This window comes from Pteropus medius, unplaced genomic scaffold, assembly GCF_902729225.1.
Source record: "Pteropus medius unplaced genomic scaffold, Ma_sr-lr_union100, whole genome shotgun sequence".
Taxonomy (NCBI): domain Eukaryota; kingdom Metazoa; phylum Chordata; class Mammalia; order Chiroptera; family Pteropodidae; genus Pteropus; species Pteropus medius.
In genome coordinates this window covers 3,351,755-3,360,627 of record NW_024355523.1, presented here as the reverse complement: position 1 = coordinate 3,360,627, position 8,873 = coordinate 3,351,755, and the positions used below count along the sequence as shown (strand labels likewise).

The 8,873-nt window shown below is 36.6% G+C and overlaps 1 pseudogene; it reads left to right on the top strand.

Moving 5' to 3' along the window:
• Positions 1-862: 862 nt before the first annotated feature.
• On the top strand, positions 863-980 carry LOC120599702 (uncharacterized; annotated as a pseudogene).
• Positions 981-8,873: the final 7,893 nt, after the last annotated feature.

The following is an 8,873-nucleotide window of genomic DNA, read 5'->3' as shown; positions in this document are numbered from 1 at the left end:
TTTTTGCCCAATCCCCCAACTCCCTTCCCACCTGGCTGCTACTACTTTATACGCTCTGTCCTGAACTTTTTTAAAATCAGCAGAAACCGGTTTCTCCACAATGAATACTGCCACCGTGTGATTCCCTTTTGTTTTGCGATGGTAATCAGTTCTGGCTAAAAGATGCTCTCAGTTTGATGGAGACTAGTTCTCAGATTTGTAGGCACTTGGTACAGAGATAAGGTAAAAGAATATATAAAAGAATATATAAAAGAATATATAAAAGAATATATAAAAGAATATATAAAAGAATATATAAAAGAATATATAAAAGAGCTACTTTGTCATTAGGGTTAACGTCCAACTTATACTCATACTTTTTTGTAATTCAATATATATGCGATGCTCTGAAGACACTATTATTAAAAGCAATTTATCCACATGGAAAAAAAAAGAAGTTCAAGCACTGTTCTTTTGTTGTATCTAGATAGTGTCTTGTTTACAAATACAGAGAACCAATAATAATTAATATCAGTGCTAAAATTTTTATAGTTCTTTATGGCTTATAAAGTAAACCATGGAATCATCACACACCCTCTGTGAGGTAGGGATCATCTACAATTTTTTAGAGATGAGGCGACAAAAGCTTAGAGGAGTTACATTCATTAATTATTCATTCATTTAGCAATATGCAGAATGGCACAGTGTCGGGATCACAGAATTTGGAATCAGACCAAACTTTTAATTCCATTTCTGGCTATTTTAATAGCTGTGTGATGCTGGCCAAGTTTTTTGGCCCTACTAAACTTCAATTTTCTTATCTGTGCTTTGCAGCTAATCAAAGCATCTACCATAAGGCTCTAGTTAAGAATTAAATAGGATCATCTACGGCCATGCCACCCTGAACGTGCCCGATCTCATCTGATCTCAGAAGCTAAGCAAGGTCAGGCCTGGTTAATACTTAGATGGGAGACCACTAGGAATACCAGGTGCTGTAGGCAAGGGAAAAAAAAGAAAAGAATTAAATAGAATAATTTATTAAGCACACTATTTAGAACACCTTTGTTTCTCAATAAAAATAGTGGCTTATATTGCTGTCATATTATTATTACTGCTTTATCGCCTAAGTGCTGGGCATTGTGACAGGTACTGGTGATCTAACAGTAAAAGACATAGTCTAGTGCACTTGTATAAATATTCCTAACTAATAGATAGAAGAGAGAACACATGTTTTCTGCTTCTTAATTCTCAAACCAATTTAATTTTAAATGCATTAATCTCTTTGCAATGAAAAAAATTGAGAAATTCAAAGAAATGCAAATAAAAGCTAATTAGGAAAATGCTGGTGTCTCATCAGTTGTTTAAAGTAAAAATGTTATTCCTGGGTTCTGGGCAGAATCCCTTTTCCTTAAAGTAGAGGCCAATGTGATTTCTGGCCTATGAGCCTGAGTGCAATAGAGCTTGCTTGCACTGTGGCCAGTTGATCCTTTTCACAGGAACATTACAGATTTAGAAATTTCTCAGGCAGATGTTGAAATCCAGACTGAAGAATTTATCAATGATGTATTGCAAAGACTATTCATCTTGAATAAGATACCATGTTGCAAACTGTCTTGCTTAACAGGATTAAGGTGTAGTTATGGTTGCCATAGAAACAAGACTAAATCCTTCCTTTAATATGATCCTGGAGATCTCAGACCTGTAAAATATGCCATCGACTGTCAAAACATTGCTTCTGTTAACATATGGAGAGTAGCGTTTATTGTTTCATCAAGCTGTCCTTGTGTGGCATGATGCACTGGAAATTCCAGTCAAGATTCTGATTTTCACAAAGAAACTGCATCTTCCTCAAATGTTCCATTTCACTCTTTCACTGCAGTATTCAACAGGCCAATAATCCAAGGAGTTAAATCCAGACCTTTTTGATACACTGTGCATGGAAACTTCTAATAGAAGAGTTTTTCAAAAGTGAATTCACCTGCTATAGTTTCTTTATAGTTGACTTGTCATTTTTAGTAATTACAGTTTGTCCTCTCCCTACAAGCTAGGTAATGCAGTTCATTTTTCACTTGCTCAAAAGAGACATCAAACCATTGGGAGTTTTATCCACTGAACTGCCAGAAGGCCCTTGGACCCAGTTAATTCATAATTCTTTTATTATAATCTAAGGATAAAGATATTGATTGATCCTTATTACAGGGAAGCTCTGAAATACATAGAGAAGTAACTTAAAGAGATAAAAAAATTTCAAGCTTCAGTATTTAGTTTTTAAACCAAGATGGAATGGATAATCTATTGGAAATGGTCAATTACTATGGACTAGCAATAATAATTCTTAATAGTGTAAATAAAGTAGTAAGACCAGCTCTTATGGTAACCAAAGTGGATACAGAAGGCAGTAGAGAGATAATTAACTAGAGAATGCAGAAATGTTAATATATGATTTTAGTATAATTTTCAACAATTTATCTGTGTAATAGTCAATTCTGGACTAGGCCAATGGCTGATTTGCGATAATTTTTATCCTTTATTACTATTTTTTTTCTCTTTACCTTTGGTCACTTAGCTGCTCATTAGTGTTCCATTAAATTAGTTTTATTCTCTTTTTTTTCTGTATATAAAAGAAATACGTGCTTATTGCAAAAAGATAAAGTGAAATTTAGTAAACTACAAAAGAAAGCAAAGGCCAACCATAGTCTGATTACTAAGAGATTATTACTACTTTGGTGTGTATTTTCTCAAAATATATGCATATATATTCATATAAATAGATAAACTTTTTAAAGACAAAAACAGGGGTCACACTCTTCTGTTTTGTAACCATTTTTCTTTTAATAAATGGGTTTTATATGATTAAACAAGGACTTATAGATATTTTAAGCACTAAATAATGTTCCATTGATCCAGTCATTCATTTAACGAGCAGTTGAGTCCCTGTGCTAGTCCTTAGACATAGTGGTGAACAAGAATAAAAAGGTTTCTAACTTGTTTAGCTATTCTCTTATCAAAGGCTAATCAGATTGTTTCAACATCTTTAAATAAATTTTTGTTCTTGCCCAGAACACTTGATAACTGGCAAAGGAATTGGGAGGAGGGTAACATTATTTTGGAAAACTCTTTCAATATTTAGGGTGTTGAGCAAAATTTCCGGAAAAGCCTTTGTTACCCTTCAGAACATTAAAGTACAATCCTTTCTATCTGCACTCATTATAACAATCTATCTGCACTCATTATAATAATAGGCATTTGATGCATGTGATCTGTTTGTTCTATAGATATCTTTTTTTAAATTAAAAAAATTTTTTCAGTTACCCTATGAAGTAGATACAATTATTGGTTGTATTATTATTCTCATTTTGCAGCTGAGGAAAATGAGGCACAGTAAAATGCTTAAGATTACAAAGTAAATAGAAGGACTGGGGTTTGAATCTGGTAGCCTAACTCCAGAACCTTTACCCTAAGCTACCTCTTGTTAATCCTGAACTTAGTATATAACTGTATTACTAAAGCATTGTATGGGTCATAATTATTTTTCATGTCTGACTCTTTAATATGAGTTTGAGCTTCTGGATGGCTGTAGCCATGTCATTAATTTTTATGTGATTGGAAGAGTGACTGATTTGTAAGAGGTATCCAGTAAATTCTGAAAAATGAATGAATGAATTAACAAATGCGTGAATGTATGAATGAAAGCTGTCTTGGAAATATAGCACATCTAAAAAGAGGTTAAGATTGTGTTGGAAGTTAGGTGTTCAGAAAACATAATGAAAATGTAAACTTCTTCCTATAAAAGCTATCTGTTTCCATTTGTGGGAGGCATCTCTTACTGAGTCAGATGTGTACTGACCGGTATCAGACATAGATTTTCACTCTGGTGTTTAAAACTTGAAAAAAATCTAGATGAAACATCATTTATGTTATCTGGATGTCTATTACTTAGATATTTGATGAAAGGCCTATATTTGGAAATATTCAAATGTCTGGTGTCATAACAGCCAATTTTTTCTGAATGGTTTTACTTCTCATCCTGAGATTTTCATTCACTTATCGACACTATTTTTAAAAGCTTTTATTCAGGGCTAACTGGATTACAAGATCAATTTAGAAGTTAGAGCAAAAGCCCCAGCTGTTGGATGATGTCGAGTTACTTTCCTTGTGAAATGGGGCCTCCAACATGGCAGTTAACCTCTCACTCTCAGCTGTTTTTACTGGCAGGCAGTTTTTTTAGACCAGCTATGTCAATAGCTGGTAGGAGCTTTTAGAAAATTCGTGGGAGGATTTTGTTGTCTTGATTGGGAGAGCTACTGGCATTAGAGAGACTTGAGGCAAGGCTGCTAGACAGCTTACAGTATATGAGACATTGGTACAGTTGAGGTTTGTCCCATATCCCATGTCCCATGTGATTTTTAAACATAAAAAAGGTATTATTTTATTATAAATGACTTCCTTTTCATTTACCTTTGAATGATATATATTATATTATGTGAATAATTATATATTATATGAATAATCTATATATTTTTTATGTCTGGAGAGTTTAGGGCGCTTTAGAGAACATTTGTTTTTAAAGGAGAGCATTGGGTCTCAAAGAACCAAATCATACACTTTCAGAATAAAAGTGTTCTGGATGAAAGCAGGATTTCATTTTTCTTAGAAATTAAATTCCAGGTGAAATTTAATAGGTGAGGTGTTTGATAAAAATCCAGAGAGAATTCTTGAATTAATGCTTGGGACGTTTAGAGTCTAACATATGTCAGGTCTCCATGTCCATGTTCATTGTTTTCCCCTCCTCTTTTCTCAGTGAATATGAAACGTGACAGCATTCAGGGAGGATGGATTTTTCTAGATACAATTAGAAGAATGAGGCTTGTTCAGCCTGGAGGCTTTCTGCTTTATGTGTGACATGATCAGATCTTTTCTTGAGGAAGATAAAGCTGGCAGCAGGATATTGGATACTTTCAGATAAGAAAAATCTTAGACTTGATCACTCATTGTAGAGAGAAGTAAAAATAAATAACATTTGCCATATTTCCTCATACTTATAGATTTTTTTTTTACCCTTCCGATCATGCTTTCTGATTCTTAGGACTCTTTTCATCTCTTTTTCTGAAATCTCAGAGAGGATTATATGTACCCAGGATTATGTGGGTAAGAAAATTGAACATGTGATTGATTTGGGACAGCTCCCAGTGTTGACTTCATCACAGTACTTTCTCAGCTTGCCCTGGGGGTGGCAAATTCAAGTTTGTTTCTTTACTTTCTAGATTAACTCCCTGTAGGAGCCTGAATCGTTAGTGCTGTGTGAATATAAAATCCTATAGTTAGTGATTTCAGGATCTTAACTATTATCCTATTAGAGTATTTTAGAAACCTTCTTCATTTTGGAAAAGTCCTTCTAAACTTCAATTTATAGCATCTCTGCTTCTTTGCATTTCCCAAGAGGCATACTGTACCTTTTGCATGGAGAATAAAATCTGGGTTGATAACTAGCTACATTCTAAGTTGCTCCTTATTATGTAATAGTTTCAGTTTGGTATACTTTAGAGTTCTGTAATAAGAAGGCTGGGCGTACCTTGCTGGCATCAGTAGTTCACATCCTAAACTACACTTCTACCTGCACAAGGACAGATTCCTAATTGCTCTCTTTATGATGTTTGACTCTTTTGTCCTCTCAAGAGGCAACCTTTGTAAAACAAACATGCTCCTGTGAATTTTCCTGATGATGTTTATTTTGTTTTTGCAAACACAAAGGCAAAACAAAACAAAAACAAAATCGCCACTCTGTAGATAAGAACTTGACGGGAATAAGCCAAAAGCCACAGAAGAGAGGGCAGAGGGTTCCCAGCGAGGGTTGGGAATCTAGTTTAAGTGAGATTTATGTTTCTAATGACCTTTTCTATCATGTTAAAAGAAAACTCACGGCCTCTCAATACTTCAAGATTTTAAACTGAGGCACCTGGAACTGATTTAAACAGCCACGTTCTTCGATCTCCTAATTTATTATTGGACCAACAATTCTATCAGAAATAAAGGCCTTGAAGGCTCTGGCAGGCCAACTTGAAGGTCTGGGAAAGGAAACTCAATAATACATTATATAATCCATCAAATGCTTGATCCTATTAGCTGTTACCTAGTTAGAACTTGGAAAAGGGCATTGGAAGAGGGAAGGAGGAACAAATCAGGAAAAGTTCATAGGTAACTTTGCTGGGAAGAGCAAATGGGACTCACCAAGAAATTACTTGAGGACCCTGACTCTTGGGGGGTGAGGGAACTTGGAAGGCAGTAGAAGGATGACTAACAAAGAGGACATGAAGGGCTTAGTGGTAAACTTCTCTGGTAGGTACACTGCCTAGCACAGTGCGTGGAGGATAGTAAATTGATACCACAGGCTAGTTTCTTTCCTTTTCTCTCAACTTCCTTCAAGATGGGCCTGTTCTGCAGCTTCTGGAGCTTTCTAGGACCTGCACTGGCTGGACTAAGATGTCCTTTGTGCTCTCAACCCTTCTGCTTGGTCAGCAGAAGGGCTCAGGGTGATGTGGGCACTATTGCTTTTTTTCCCTACTATGCACCCCACATACTGTGGCCTCGCTCCAGGCCTACTCTAGCAGCAACTTGTGTGTGTGCTTGTGTAGCATCCTCCCTCCCATCCTGCTCCCTTCTTCCACAAATTCTTATGTCAGGAAAAGCGACACTCACTCTTCTATGATTAATGTATGGAGTTCTGTACAGAGCCTGATCTTGCATTAAAGTGTCCCAAATATTATAAGATTATTTCATCCCATGTAATTCAATCTTGCAAAAAGTGTCAAGTTTGGAGATAGAGTATTAAAAAAAAAAAAAAAAGCTGTCTTCCTTCAGAAATACAGCTCAAAATCTTCAGATTTTGCTTTGGGAGGACAACTTCCTAGTGGACTTCACCCAGCCTCCCCTCCTGACTAGTTCCTTTTGGGATTTCTTTGTTTAGATTATTGTTGCCAACACTCCTGCCTCAAATGGGGCGCTGACTCTTTGATGCTGTCTGCCACGTGTGGACAAAGCCCTTTCTAAGAGTTCTTTTAAAGTGGCGGAGCGAGGCTGAATGTCCACACTCACTTTATTAAATTGTAGGGAATGATGAAAGGGAAATGAAGGGTTCAAAGTGCCATCGTTGATGGTGTCTTCACAAGGTATTGCTTTTCTCCTTCTTTAATGAAGTCTGCAGAATGCTGTTCTCCATGTTACTTATAACCCTGGAAATGGCTTCTCTGATGGAGGGGCTCCTGCAGCTCCATCCATGATCTGAGCGTTCTAAACTCTCTTTTCACAGGCTGCTTCTTCCTTTCTGTCCTAGGTCACAATAGAGGGTGATATTAAATGCCTCAGGGAGGTCTCAGCCCTGAGACTGAGCTGTAAATGGAGTCCTCCTTGAGTTGCCGATGATTCTTGGGCACCACCACCACTACGTGTCTCTCAGGCTTCCGTGAATCGGAATTTTTATTTAAACTCTTCATACCCAAATTTGTAAGAACTGTCTTTTCACATTTTCTCTCACAGTTTATGCTTCCCTGGGAAAGTTTGTACTATATCATGCACATGTCTTTCACCTGGATAGAATCTTTGTCCTTCTTAAATGTTTTCCTAATCAGTGTCTCTTGTGGACCACCAGCTCACCAGATGACTTTGGATCTCCCTGCTACATAAGAAACTTAAGATCCAGAAAACCTGTTGACAGCTGATGAACAGAAAGGTGAAAATCTAAGAGTTCAAGTTCCATATATGGCCTAATCACTTTTGTGGGCCCTGTGGAAAACCGTTAACAATTCTCTGAGTAATTAGAAATTAAAGCCAACAGTGCCTATTTCATCCTGTAGATGCCGAGATGGATATTTAAGTTCCTCTTTGTTGATATGCCGCCCTAGACCCGGACAGGACAGCATCTTCACGCTTGGATTTGATGAAGACTGGGCAAGCACAGGTCATACTTGAAGTGGAAGTCTGCTTTGTAAACCCGTCTATTTGTATACTCTTGCATCTTCTCTGCTTTCCACATTCTTGTTAGCATTCCTGTTGAAAAATCTCAACTTGCTTTTCTTTCTTAGGCCTAGAGGAAAAAGAATTTTTCTATTCATGCCTCCCAGTCAGTTATAGCCCACATTCTAAGACATTCCTGGAGGTCCATCAACAAAACTCCAACCTTCAGCGTTAGAGCAATTCTTTATTCCATTCTCCCTCTATGCTCATTCTCCTCCCCCATTGTGTCATTCTTTTTTCTGGATAAGGTTTAAAATCATAATCTATATACCTTAGATGACTTCTTGATTATAAAAATGTAATGGCCCCTTTGTAATGGAAGAGCAAAACAGGACTATTCTATGGAGGAGTGAGAGAGAGTGATTTCCTTATTAATTTCTGCCATACTAAAAATCTGCATGCGGATAAATTAAGAATGCCTGTGTGGATGGGCTCCTTCTTTTAGAGGGAGATAAGACTACACTTTTAATTTCATTTTATGCAGGCATCTCAGTAGGGCTAGAGGGTTCTAATTATTTGTTAGTGAAGCAATTCTATAGGGCCCAATAGAGCCTGCTTTTAGAGAAAGGAAATTGCTTCTCTTCTGTTACCAGTTTTTAATAATCTAGCAATTGGCAGACCTGAATTTCTCAAGTGCCTGATTTTGTTATATATTGCAGAAGAGCTAATTTTCTGTTCTTTTGATGTAGTGGGTAATTCCACACAAAACGAGAGTCAACAAGAGAACTTAGGTGAGGCGTACTTATCAAAATGGATCAGAAAGTCATGTTTATCAATGAAAGTATATAGAGAAAAAATCCAATTGACTTTGTCCCACATTCATGAAGAAACCTGGCATTGTCCCATCTTTCTCTGGGTGTCATTTATTTTATTTTTTTAACTTG